This window comes from Ovis aries, chromosome 24 (genome assembly GCF_016772045.2).
Source record: "Ovis aries strain OAR_USU_Benz2616 breed Rambouillet chromosome 24, ARS-UI_Ramb_v3.0, whole genome shotgun sequence".
Classification (NCBI taxonomy): domain Eukaryota; kingdom Metazoa; phylum Chordata; class Mammalia; order Artiodactyla; family Bovidae; genus Ovis; species Ovis aries.
The window spans coordinates 42,577,978-42,592,896 of NC_056077.1; the positions used below are offsets into that span (position 1 = coordinate 42,577,978).

Consider the following 14,919-nt stretch of genomic DNA (forward strand, 5'->3'; position numbering starts at 1 on the left):
ATACCATATATATTTAAAGTACTGAAAGGGAAACATCTACAACCAAGATTACTGTACCTCGCAAGGATTTCATTCAAAATTGATGGAAAATTAAAAAGCTTTTCAGACAAGCAAGAGCTGAGAAATTCAGTACCACCAAACCAAATTTACAACAAATGCTAAATGGACTTATATAGTCAAGAAATGCAACAGAAGAAAAAGATCTACAAAATCAACCACAAAAACTAGAAAATGGCAATAGGAACATATATATATCAATAATTACTTTTAAATGTAAATGGATTAAAATACTCCAACCAAAAGACGCAGACTGGCTGAATGGATACAAAAACAAGACCCATTTTTATGCTGTCTATACGCAACCAGCAATACGTGAAACGTCAACTTCCTGATGTTCAAGCTGGTTTTAGAAAAGGCAGAGGAACCAGAGATCAAATTGCCAACATCCGCTAGATCATCGAAAAAGCAAGAGAGTTCCAGAAAAATATCTGTTTCTGCTTTATTGACTATGCCAAAGCCTTTGACTGTGTGGGTCACAATAAACTATGGAAAATTCTGAAAGAGATGGGAATACCAGACCACCTGACCTGCCTCTTGAGAAACCTGTATGCAGGTCAGAAAGCAACAGTTAGAAATGGACATGGAACAACAGACAGGTTCCAAATAGGAAAAGGAGTATGTCAAGGCTGTATATTGTCACCCTGCCTATTTAACTTATATACAGAGCACATCATGAGAAACGCTGGACTGGAAGAAGCACAAGCTGGAATCAAGATTGCAAGGAGAAATATCAATAACCTCAGATACACAGATGAACCACCTTTATGGCAGAAAGTGAAGAGGAACTAAAAAGCCTCTTGATGAAAGTGAAAGAGGAGAGTGAAAAAGTTGGCTTAAAGCTCAACATTCAGAAAACGAAGATCATGGCATCTGGTCCCATCACTTCATGGGAAATAGATGGGGAAACAGTGTCAGACTTTATTTCTGGGGGCTCCAAAATCACTGCAGATGGTGATTGCAGCCATGAAATTAAAAGACGCTTACTCCTTGGAAGGAAAGTTATGACCAACCTAAGTAGTATATTCAAAAGCAAAGACATTATTTTGTCAACAAAGGTCTGTCTAGTCAAGGCTATGGTTTTTCCAGTGGTCATGTATGGATCTGAGATTTGGACTGTGAAGAAAGTTGAGTGCCAAAGAATTGATTCTTTTGAACTATGGTGTTGGAAAAGACTCTTGAGGGTCCCTTGGACTGCAAGGAGATCCAGCCAGTCCATTCTAAAGGAGATCAGTCCCGGGTGTTCATTGGAAGGACTGATGCTGAAGCTGAAACTCCAGTATTTTGGCCACCTCATGCGAAGAGTTGACTCACTGGAAAAGACCCTGATGCTGGGAGGGATTGGGGGCAGGAGAGAAGGGGATGACAGAGCATGAGATGGCTGGATGGCCTCACTGACTCAATGGATATAAGTTTGAGTAAACTCTGGCAGTTGATGATAGACAGGGAGGCCTGGCATGTGGAAATTCATGGGGTCTCAAAGAGTCAGACATGATTGAGTGACTGAACTGAACTGAACTGATAGGCAACCCACTTCAGACCTCAAGACACATATAGACTGAAAGTGAGAGGATGGAAAAAATATATTTCATGCACATGGGAAGCAAAACAAAGCTGGAGTAGCAATCCTCATATCAGACAAAATAGACCTTAAAGAAGATTGCAAGAGATAAGGAGGGACACTACATAGTTATCTAGGGATCAATCCAAGAGGAAGACATAACAATTGTAAATAACTGTGCACCCGACATAGGAGCACCTCAATACATAATGCAAACACTAACAGACATAAAAGGAGAAGTTGACAGCAGCACAATAATAGTAGATTTTAAACACCCCACTCGCTCCAATCGACAAATCATCAAAACAGAAAACTAATAAGGAAACACAAGTCTTCAGTGATACATTAGATGAGATGGATCTCCTTAATATCTTCAGGACATTCCATCCAAATGCAGACGAATACACCTTCTTCTCAAGTGCACAGGGAACATTCTCCTGGAAAGACCACATCCTGGGTCACAAATCAAACCTCAGTAAATTTAAGAAAATTGAAATCATATCAAGCATATTCTCCAACTGCAACCCCATGAGACTAGACATCAATAACAAGGAAAAAAACTAAGAAACACAAACACATGGAGACTAAACAACATGTTTCTGAATAACCAATAGGTAACTGAAGAAATCAAAAGGGAAATTTAAAAAATTTCTACAAAGAAATGTCAATGAAAACACTACAACTCAAAACCTATGGGGAGCAGCAAAAGCAGTCCTAAACTTCCCTAAGAGGGAAGTTTATAGCAATACCCTCCTACCTCAAGAAACAAGATAAACACCAAATAGACAGCTTAACTTTACACCTAAAACAACAGGAAAAAGAGGAAAAAAAAATAATTGAAAGAAAGAAATCATAAAGTTCCAAGCAGAAATAAACGAAAAAGAAAGAAGCAATAGTAAAGGTTAATAAAACTAAAAGCTGGTACTTTGAGAAGATCAGCAAAATTGACAAACCTTTAGCCAGACTTATCAAGAAAAAAAGAGAGAAGACTCAAATCAGAAAAATTAGAAATGAAAAAGGAGAGGTTACAACACACAATGCAGAAATACAAAGGATTATAAGAGACTATTGTGAACAACTATATGGCAATAAAATGAAGAACCTGGAAGAAATGGACAGATTCTTAGAAAAGTTCAATCTTCCAAGACCAAACTAGGAAGAAATACAAATTATGAACCACAGGATTACAAGCACTGAAATTGAAGCTGTGATCAAAAATCTCCCAAAAAACAAAAGCCCAGGACCAGATGGCTTCACAGGAGAATTCTAGCAAACATTTAGATAAGAGCTAATGCCTATCTTTCTAAAACTCTTTCAAAAATTGCAGAGGAAGAACACTTCCAAACGCATTCTATGAGGCCACCATTACCCTGATACCAAAGCCAGACAAAGATGAACTCAAAATTGATTAAAGACCTAAATGTAAGACCAGAAACTATAAAACTCTTATAGGAAAACATAGACAGAACATTCGATTACATAAATCAAACCAAGATCTTCTATGACCCACCTCCTAGAGTAATGGAAGTAAAAACTAATTAAACAAGTGGGACCTGATTAAACTTAAAAGCTTTTGCAAAGCAAAGGAAAATATAAGCAAAGTGAAAAGACAACCCTCAGAATGGGAGAAAATAGTAGCAAATTAAACAACTCACAAAGGATTAATTTCCAAAATATACAAGCAGCTCATACAACTCAATAACGAAAGAACAAACACCCAATCAAAAAGTGGGAAAAAGACCTAAACAGACATTTCTCCAAAGAAGACATGCAGACAAACACATGAAAAGATGCTCAACATCACTATCAGAGAAATGCAAATCAAAACTACAATGGTATATCACCTCACACCAGTCAGAATGGCCATCATCACAAAGTCTACAAACAGTAAATGCTGGAGAGGGTGTGGAGAAAAGGGAACACTCTTGCATTGTTGGTGGGAATGTAAATTGATACTGCCACTATGGAAGACGGTATGGAGATTCCTTAAGAAACTAGGAATAAAATCACCAAATGACTCCGCAATCCCACTCCTTGGCATATACACTGAGGAAACCAGGGTTGGAAAAGATACATGCATCCCACTGTTCACTGCGGCACTATTTACGATAGCTAGAACATGAAGCAATGTAAATGTCCATCGACAGATGAATGGATAAAGAAGTTGTGCCATACTTATGTTCAGCCATGAGAAAACGAACACATTTGAGTCCATTCTGATGAGGTGGATGAACCTAGAACCTATTATATAGAATGAAGTGAGTCAGAAGGAGAAGGATAAATATCATATTCTAACACACATATATGGAATCTAGAAAAATGGTTCTAGAGCAGCAATGGAGAAACAGACATAGTGAATAGACTTTTGGACATGGGGAGAGGGGAGAAGAGAGTGAGCTGCATGAAAAGAGTAACATGGAAACTGACATTACTATATGCAAAATAGATAGCCAACAGGAATTGGCTGTATGGCTCAGGAAACTCAAACAGGGGCTCTGTATCAACCTAGAGGGGTGGGATGAGAAAGAGATGGGATGGAGATTCAAAAGGGAGGGGATATATGTATACATATGGGTGATTCATGTTGAGGTTTGGCAGAAAACAAAATTCTGTAAAGCAATTATCCTTCAATAAAGAAAATAATTTTTTTTAAGTGGTGGCAATGACAGTGGTGTATATGGAGGTTTGTAGTAACCTAAAACTCTGATGGCAAAGAACCTTCCTCTAATATCTGAGAAATGTGAATGGGGAGATCTTCCTTTTTTTTTTTTTTTTGCTTTTGTCTGTCATTTCAAGAAATGAGCATAGTCATGAAAAGTGCAGAGTGGAATAAATCATGCACTACACGTCTAGTGACAGGATGAAAAAGTGAAGTCTACTACAAGGGACTGTGGAAAGGATGGAGCCTAGGAAAAGGGAGCTCCAAAAAGCTCTTTACGAATGTGGCTTATCCCTGAACTTTACACTTCTGGATCTGATGCTATTCAGGATAACAAAAGCTTTGAAAACTGAACATATAGACCACTGCCAAAGTTCCAGACTGGCCAGTGGGTGACACGTACCAAAGACAAATCCAAATAAAACTAAAAACTCTTTTAAGAACAGAACTTATACTGAAACTACCATCTACAGAAGCTGGGTAGAACTTGAAGCTTTAACTGAACTAAGTCAATAGCTTGCCAAAAAAAAAAAAAAAAGTCAACATTTTATGTAGGATTAATAAGACCCAAACTCTAATAGCATATCCAATGTACAATCAAACATACATGAAATATAAAGAGCAAGAAAATCTCAACTGTCTTGAGAAAACCAGTCAATAGATAGCAACACAGGGATGACACAGATGTTGAAATAATGTAAGGTGCTTTACATCACCCATTTAGGCATACTCCAAGAAGTAAGGATGAATTCTTTAAGCAAATGGAAAGATAAAGTCTCAGCAAAGAAATAAAGGGAAATTTAGAACTGAAAAATACAGTAACATAGAAAACACCCATTTGATGAGCTCAATAGCAGATGGATATGACAGAGAAAAGAACCACTAGATTTTGAAAATAGATCAGTAGAAAGTATTAAATCTGAAAAACAAACATAAAAAATGATTAAAAGGAGCAGTCTTAGGAAGCCCGGATTTTTGGACTTTACAAAAAGTAAAACATTTGCATTACTGAAATCTGATGAAGAAACAAGATAGAATATAAGGCAAAAAAAAAAAATGATGAAATAATGTTTCAAAACTTCCTAAATAGAGGAAAAGACATAAAGCTATAGATTCCAGAATCTTAGTGCACCCCAACGATAAAAACAAATCCACAATCATGTATATCATAATTATTTAAGGCAAAGAAAAAAGTCTTGAATGCAGTCAAAAAAATTAACACAATAATGATAGGCAAGTAAAGATTCAAATGGCTTCAGAGTTCACATCAGAAATGGTGATAATCAGAAGGAAGTGAAACAGTGTTTTTAAATTGGTGAAAAAGATGAACTATCAACCCAGTATTCTATATACAACAAAAGTATCCTTCAGAAATGAATGGGACGTACAGGAAACCTAAGGTTTTGGTGCCATATGACCAGCTCTAAAAGACTTGCTAAATAATATATAAGGAGAGATAAGAAAGCCTTCCTCAGTGATCAATGCAAAGAAATGGAGGAAAACAACAGAATGGGAAAGACTAGAGATCTCTTCAAGAAAACTAGAGATACCAAGGGAACATTTCATGCAAAGATGGATTCAATAAAGGACAGATGGTAGGGACGTAAGAGAAGCAGAAGATATTAAGAAGAGGTGGCAAGAATGTACAGAAGAACTGTACAAAAAAGATCTGCACAACCCAGATAATCATGATGGTGTGATCACTCACACTCACATCCTGGAATGTGAAGTCAAGGGGGTGTTAGGAAGAATCACTACGAACAAAGCTAGCGGAGGTGATGGAATTCCAGTGGAGCTATTTCAAATCCTGAAAGCTGATGCTGTGAAAGTGCTGCACTCAACATGTCAGCAAATTTGGAAAACTCAACAGTGGCCACAGGGCTGGAAAAGGTCAGTTTTCATTCCAATCCCAAAGAAAGGCAATGCCAAAGAATGCTCAAACTACCACACAATTGCACTCATCTCACACGCTAGTAAAGTAATGCTCAAAATTCTCCAAGCCAGGCTTCAGGAATACGAGAACCATGAACTCCCTGATGTTCAAGCTGGTTTTAGAAAAGGCAGAGGAACCAGAGATCAAATTGCCAACATCCGCTAGATCATCGAAAAAGCAAGAGAGTTCCAGAAAAAACATCTATTTCTGCTTTATTGACTATGCCAAAGCCTTTGACTGTGCGAATCATAACAAACTGTGGAAAATTCTGAAGGAGATGGAATACCAGACCACCTGACCTGCCTCTTGAGAAACCTGTATGCAGGTCAGGAAGCAACAGTTAGAACTGGACATGGAACAACAGACTGGTTCCAAATAGGAAAAGGAGTACATCACGGCTGTATACTGTCACACCGCTTATATAGAGTACATCATGAGAAATGCTGGGCTGGAAGAAGCACAAGCTGGAATCAAGATTGCCGGGAGAAATATCAGTAACCTCAGATATGCAGATGACACCACCATTATGGCAGAAAGTGAAGAGGAACTAAAAATCTTCTTGATGAAAGTGAAAGAGAAAAGTGAAAAAGTTGGCTTAAAGCTCAACATTCAGAAAACGAAGATCATGGCATCTGGTCCCCTCACTTCATGGAAAATAGATGGGGAAACAGTGGAAACAGTGTCAGACTTTATTTTTGGGGGCTCCAGAATCACTGCAGATGGTGACTGCAGCCATGAAATTAAAAGACACTTATTCCTTGGAAGAAAAGTTATGACCAACCTAGATAGCATATTCAAAAGCAGAGACATTACTTTGCCAACAAAGGTCCATCTAGTCAAGGCTATGGTTTTTCCAGTGGTCATGTATGGATGTGAGGGTTGGACTGTGAACAAACCTGAGCGCTGAAGAATTGATGCATTTGAACTGTGGTGTTGGAGAAGACTCTTGAGAGTCCCTTGGACTGCAAGGAGATCCAACCAGTCCTTCCTAAAGGAGATCAGTCCCAGGTGTTCATTGGAAGGACTGATGCTGAAGCTGAAACTCCAATACTTTGGCCACCTCATGTGAAGGGTTGACTCATTGGAAAAGACCCTGATACTGGGAGGGATTGAGGGGAAGGAGAGAAGGGGACAACAGAGGATGAGATGGCTGGATGGCATCACTGACTCGATGGACATGGGTTTGGGTAGAGTCCAGCAGTTGATGATGGACAGGGAGGCCTGGCATGCTGCGGTTCATGGGGTCACAAAGTGTCAGACATGACTGAGCGACTAAACTGAAGGCCTAAGGGATATGATACCTGAATGGTATTTATAACATAAAAAAAAAAGAAATGAGGATAGATGATATACATTGGGTCAAAGACTTCTTCTATTGAATTCTTTCAAATATGAGTGTAAGTTGAAAGCAAAAAAAAAAAAAAAGCTATGGCTTGAAGAGGCTTTTAATATGTAGCTGTTGCTGCTGCTAAGTGGCCTCAGTCATGTCCAACTCTGTGCAACCCCATAGACAGCAGCCCACTAGGCTCCCCCATCCCTGGGATTCTCCAGGCAAGAACACTGGAGTGGGTTTTCATTTCCTTCTCAGCGCCTGTAAGTGAAAAGTGAAAGTGAAGTCGCTCAGTCATGTCCAACTCTTTGCAACCCCATGGACTGCAGCCTACCAGGCTCCTCTGTCCATGGGATTTTCCAGGCAAGAGTATTGGAGTGGGGTGCCATTGCCTTCTCCCACTAAGTGAAGTCAGACACACATATATTATTATGTGATGTCACTCTTTTGTGGAATCTACTTTTAAAAATGATAGAAATGAACTCATTTACAAAAGAGGAACAGTCTTACAGAAAACTTGTTGTTACAAAAGTGGAAACGTGGCAGTGAGGGATAAATTAAATATATATATATATATATAATGAACATATATACACTACTGTACATAAGATAAATAACCAACAGGACATTCTGTATAGCACAGGGAACTTTACTCAATATTCTGTGATAACCTATAAGAGAAAAGAATCTAAAAAGAATGAATATATGTTTATTTATAACAGAATCACTTTGCTGAACACCTGAAACTAATACAACACTGTAAATCAACTATATGTCAATAAAATTTTTTTTTAAAATAAATGAAACAAAAACTTCCAGAACTATAAGGAGAAATAAATACACAGTTAGAGTTGGAAACTTTAAGACTTCTCTGTCAGTAATTGAGAGCAAGGACATAGAACTAAATGACACCATCCGTCCACTGGATCTAAGTTATATTTATAGAACACTTCGTCCAACAATAGCAGATCATCTGCTTCAACTGCATGTGGACTGTTTACCGAGACAGACAATATCCTGTGTGATAAACTAAATCTTAATAAAAGAACTGGAGCCGATTATACAGAGTGAAGTAAGCCAGAAAGAAAAACACCAATACAGTCTACTAACACATATATATGGAATTTAGGAAGATGGCAATGACGACCCTGTATGCAAGACAGGAAAGGAGACACAGATGTGTACAACGGACTTTTGGACTCAGAGGAGAGGAGAGGTGGGATGATTTGGGAGAATGACATTCTAGGATGACCAGAAAGATGTTATGGGAGGGAGGTGGGAGGGGTTCATGTTTGGGAATGCATGTAAGAATTAAAGATTTTAAAAATTTAAAAAATAAAAAGTAAAAAAAAAAAAAAACCAAAGTATGTTCTCTGAACAGAATGAAATTAAACTTGAGATCAATAACAAAGATAAAGGAAAACATCCGTATACTTGGAAATTAAACAACACACTACTAAATAATCTATGGATCAAAGAGAAGTCTGTAGAGAAATTAGAAAATAATTTGAACTGAACAAGGAGGAAAATGTAACATAAAAATTTGTGAGATGTCACTAAAGTAGGCCTTAGAGGGAAATATACAGCATCAAATGCTTATGTTAGAAAGAAGAAAGGTTTCAAACCAGTAGTATAAGCTTTCATTGAAAAGAGAAAAATATATCCAAAGCAAGAAGAAATAAGGTATTAATAAATATAAGGATGGAAATAATAACACAAGGACAGAAATAAATGAAATTGTAAACAAACTACAATAGAGGATAGCAATGAACCAAAGTGATTCTTTGAAAAGATGAAAAAAAAAAAGGAGAAACTTATAACAAGATTGACAAAGAAAAAAGAAAAGATATGAATTAATATTTAAATAAGGAGATAATGAAAATGTTAACCTCTCAGAGGTTTAGAGTTTGAAGTCTTCTTTTGGATTCCCAAGGAAACAAATATTGCCCTGAGATTCAAGTATAATAGGCCCTTCCTGTTTCCAAGTTTGATGTTCCCCAAGGGCCCTGTGATCATAACCATGGAAGGACTGGATTCAGAAGTCCCAGGACCTAAGGAAGAAAGTATAGGGCATTGAAGGTTAGGTGAGTTGTGCCTTGCATAAGACAACAGCTGGAGAGGTGGTAAAATGGAACTGAAATCCCATACACAGTCACTCAACCTTGCAAGAACCATATACACCCAGAGAAAAGAAAGAGTTCTCCCTAATTTTCACATGGATGTTGCTAATCAATAAGCCAATGAAAAAAATGCCTTTGTAAATGCTCGCTAAGGCACCACATGGGCCAGGGGAGGCTCTGCCAGCCAGAGTCCCCTATCAAGGGACTAAGAGTCAAGGAGAGGCATGGATTAGGCACAGCCTATGACTGATGCTAGAAATTATCCTGCCAGACCCCACTGCATTGTCACAGATGATATGATTTAATAAACTATGACAGAGTGTGCAACTGTGGATTAAGAGTTGGGCATCTTCTGAGTGTAAGCATGATCCCTGCTACAGTAGGCAGTGACTTAGACCTAACATGTTTGAAAAGTGCCCCTCAGAACTTAGAAGGCAATTTTCTAAGAAGATACCCAACTCTTAATCCACAGTTGCACACTCCTTCATAGTTTATGAAATCATATCCCCTGTGGCAATGCAGTGGGGTCTGGCAGGATAACTTCTAGCATCAATCATAGGCTGTGCCCAATCCATGCCTCCCCTTGACTCTTAGTCCCTTGATAGGGGACTCTGTGGCTGGCAGAGCCTCCCCTGGCCCATGTGGTGCCATAGAGTGAAAGCAAGAAACACAGACGTGAACTAACGAGAATCTAGCTCCCTCTGGCACATAAGAAAACTGGCAATCATGCTACCGCAGCTAGCTAACCTCTTGGAATTCTTGGACCATTTAAAAAGTGGAGTAGAAGTATGAAGAGTCAATGTACTTTCTGAGAATAGATTTTTAAAAAACGACATATTTATACACAGACCTTACATGATCTGGCTTTCATTGTCTCTCTGAATGTGTATCCTATTACACCAATAATTGCTCACCCTACTTCAGCCACACTGGCCCCCTTGCTGTTCCTCAAACAAAGGGGACATAGTTCAAACTCGGGACCTTAGAACTTGTAGCTCCTTCTGCCAGGAAAGTTCTTTCCCCAAAATTTTCATGGCTCACCCTCTCATTTCCTTCGGAGCTTTCCTCAAATTAATTTTTTCAGTGCAATTTTACTTGGTAACCCAATCTAAAAACTGAAGTGAAACCTTTCTTCTACTGCAAATGCTACTCATCCCCCATTCTAGACATGCCCTATCTTCCTTCCTTGATTTTTCTCTTTATATTTATCTCTTTACAGCATAACATGTATTTCATTTATATGTGCTTTTTTTATTGCATGCCTCCAACCACTAAAATACAAGCTTCTTGAGAGCAGTGATTTTTATCTGTTTTTTTCACTGTTGTATCCCAAAGTTTACAAAACACTGTCTACCAAACTAAAATTTAATATTCTAAATACATATTTTCCTATCAGAAACATTGGTGACTGTAAAGTGTTGTGGCCATGAAGTTCTGGGTTTTCAAAATCTAAAATATTGTAAAGCTAAGATTGATAATGGTCAAACCACTATACTGTTGACACCACTCATTGTTCAAAACCCAGAGCCTTGCAGGACAGTGCAACCAATTGTTTCCTGTGCACTTGAGTGTATTATGGTAGAAGTTCAAACACAACTGAACTTTGACAGGTCCTAAGGTCCAGAGTGGTGGTTTAGATGGTAAAGCGTCCGTCTACAATGTGGGAGACCTGGGTTCAATCCCTGGGTCGAGAAGATCCCCTGGAGGAGATGGCAATCCACTCCAGTACTATTGCCTGGAAAATCCCATGGACAGAGGAGCCTGGTAGACTACAGTCTATGGGGTCGCAAAGAGCTGGACACGACTGAGCAACTTCACTTCACTCTCAAGGTCCGGAGTGCAGAGAAATACCACTGGGACCAAGGATCTAGGGGAGTGATGACCATCTTGGTGGCATGAAACGAGGATAATAATGCTATTACTGATAGTTAACATCTGCTGAGTATCTGCCGTTTTTCAAGCACACTTCAAAACCCTTTACCTATATTAGGACAGAATTGTCCCATGAGGTAGGTATAACTAGCCCCATTTTACAGATGAAAACTGTAACACAGCAGTTAAATAACTTGCCCCAAAGTCAGACATCTAGTGCACAATAGAAACACATTTGAAAACCAGCAAATCAGAGCCCATGTTCTTAATCAATATGCTGCACGTTTCGAAGATAAGCATAATCCAAAGCAAATACCTTGGAACACCTTTATCTTCCTCTGAAGAATATCTGATTAACTTACGAGGTTGAGAGCCCTAAAATGATATGAGTTGGTGACAACAGACCTGGAAGCAGGGAAGTCACTCAGTTTACAAAGTAAAAGAGTAAGTACAAACTCAATATAATATTTCAAAGTTCACTGGACTATGTGCTTGTTACTCTGGAGGAGTGGCTATTGTGTTCTTGTTTCTTTCCTACAGTGAAATAAAGGCATTGTCAATCAGTTCTTTGAATTTCTTTGTGCCATTCTGATTTTAGACTTGTTATAATGTTTATGGATTCTTAAAAACTATCTCTTAATAATTTGTTGAAAAATTCTATAGGAAGTTTTGTTGATTTACAAAAATTCTAGCTTTACATTAATCCAATTACTTCATCCTTATTATAGATAATACTTTCCCAGGAAAGCATAAAATCTTGTTACTCAAACTTGGTATTTTATTGGTTTCAGGCAAAAAAAAAAAAAAAGTGTTCTATCTCTACTAGCTTTCTGTCAAATAGGACTTAAAAAGAACATCACATAGGTACTTTTACCTTTGAAAATTTCCCTGATATTTCTTATACATTTTTTTCCTTAATCATTTGATCCTAACTGCATTCTCAATTCATCTTACAATTATGTCTCTGTAGACTGAGTTTTTCTCTTGTACTGAAAATAAAAAAGAATAACTTATTGAACATACATTTATGTGAAACTAACTCATTATTAAAATCAATTAATTTGTATATGTATGTTTACTAAACTCAAAAAGTTGGACATTTTAGAAAAAATAATGGGTATAATTTTCTAAGGGTGGCTGATATATTGCTTTTGAATATTTGCAAATGTAAGTTGTTATAAAACAAAAGATGGGACTATGGTGACAATAATTTAAGTAAATTGTATGACCAAGAACAACCTTTATATAAATTTTAGTCACACAGTTTTGAGATTCTGTTTTTAAACAAATTAAGTAGTGAACTGATTTTGACTTAGAGGATGAAAGAAAATATTCTCAAAGTTAAACTGAGTCAGGACTATGAAACAAACTGAGTTGGCTGTTTTTTGTACATGAAAACGTACTGCAGATCCATCATCAGGAAGAACCCTTACATTTTAGCGTATGTTATCTTTAGCAGTGAAGATGAAATTATACTAGCTTGATGTTCATCGTCTACTTTGCTCCCACTTTGTGTCCAAACACATGCTTTCTGGAAATGCTGATTCGAGGTAGAGTACACACTGGGGTTATGAACTAAACCATACATGGCTTGATCTCATGACCCTAGCCTCATTGACACCCTGCACTTAACAAGTGAGCTAATCAGGCAGATACAAGTAATTCATCAGTCAAAGAAATGGGCATGTTATTGAATATAAAACATGTCAAGCACTTAGCCAGAAGCTGTAATGAATATGAAGAAGGATAGATATAGTCTCTGTCCTACAGGTGCTTATAATCGATTTGGTGAAATTAATTATAGATACACAGCAACAGAAACTTAGAAATAATAGCAATAATAAAAACAACTAAGGCAACTCATTAGGGAAGAAACCTGCTGGAGAAAGTCAGAGAAAAAAATATATATGATAGTGAGTCTTTGAATTTAATGAGTAAAAATGTGACATGGTGCCTTGGGGTTTTTCAGAGGACTAATCCTGTGATGGGTCATACGTTGGAGTCAAGTGTGGGCAATAATCTGAAGTGAATGTAGCAACTCAGGAATGAAATTAACTGTATTGAGGAGAAAAATAATGATATATTATAAAGTATTACTAAGAAAAAAGTCAACCACGTGTGAAAACAAATCAATTCTAGGAGGGTGGTGAGAAAGGGTCTGGGTTTTAAAATGTTCCTCGATAGGTATCACCAGCAGAAATAAAGAAATTCATGAGTGATAGCTTTGGGAAAGAAGATACAATGATAACTGGATTTTAAACCTGAGAGTTCGGGGTGCTAACCCTCCACAGATTTAAAAAAAAAAATCTGTTTATAGCTTAAAGTCAGCTCTCCACATATGCAGTTCTCCATATCTACATTTCCTCTGTATCTAAGGTTCCACATAATCAGGTTCAACCAGCCATGGATCATGTACTAGTACAGTATCTACCACTGGATAGAATCCATGTATAAGAGGGCACGCATAATTCAAATGCATGTCGTTCAAGGATCAACTGTATAACCTTAACAATTCTAGGAAATGACAGTAAAAGAAGGAAAATTCACAGACTAATTTCACGTATTATAAATGCAAAAATCTTAACTATTAATAAATCTAGCAATGATTTAAAGCAGATGTACATCATTATGGTAGGAATTCTTGCCCACAGTAGTAGATCCAATGGTCATCTAAATTAAATTCACCCATTCCGGTCCATTTTAGTTCATTGATTCCTAAAATGTCATGTTCACTCTTGCCATCTCCTGTTTGACCACTTCCAATTTACCTTGATTTATGGACCTAAAATTCCAGGTTCCTATGCAATATTGTTCTTTACAGCATCAGACTTTACTTTCACCACCAGACACATCCACAACTGGACATTGTTTCCACTTTGGCTTAGCCTCTTCATTCCTTCTGAAGCTATTTCTCCACTCTTCTCAAGCAGCATTTTGGTCACCTACTGACCTGGGGAGTTCATCTTTCAATGTCATAACTTTTTTGTCTTTTCATACTGTTCATGGGGTTCTCAAATTGATAATGCTGAAGTGATTTGCCATTCCCTTCTCCAGTGGACCACATTTATTCCAGGGAAACAAAGTTTATTTACATTAGAAAACTTGTTTAATGTTATCTACCATATTACAAAATTTCCAAAAACAAAATACATGTATATCACAATATATGCAGAAAAATTTTATCATTCAACATATATTCATAACTAAAATGAGGGGAAAATCACACAACCTAATAAATAATATCCCATAGCAAATGGGCTTTAGTGGTAAAAAATTAGATGCAGTCTTTCACAAACAGAAAAGACAAGAGTGCTTACCGTATCGATTTTGACTTGATATTTGAATGGACATTTCATCCAATACAATAAGGCAAGGAAAGAAATGAGC

At 37.5% G+C, this 14,919-nt stretch overlaps 1 long non-coding RNA gene across 1 annotated transcript in view; it reads right to left on the reverse strand.

The window, feature by feature from the left end:
- LOC105604038 (uncharacterized) overlaps positions 1-14,919 on the reverse strand; it is a 109,744-nt gene extending 94,825 nt beyond the window's left edge. The window contains exon 1 of the long non-coding RNA XR_009598451.1: positions 14,850-14,919. This is a non-coding gene — a long non-coding RNA (uncharacterized LOC105604038). The remainder of the gene's footprint in view (positions 1-14,849) is intronic.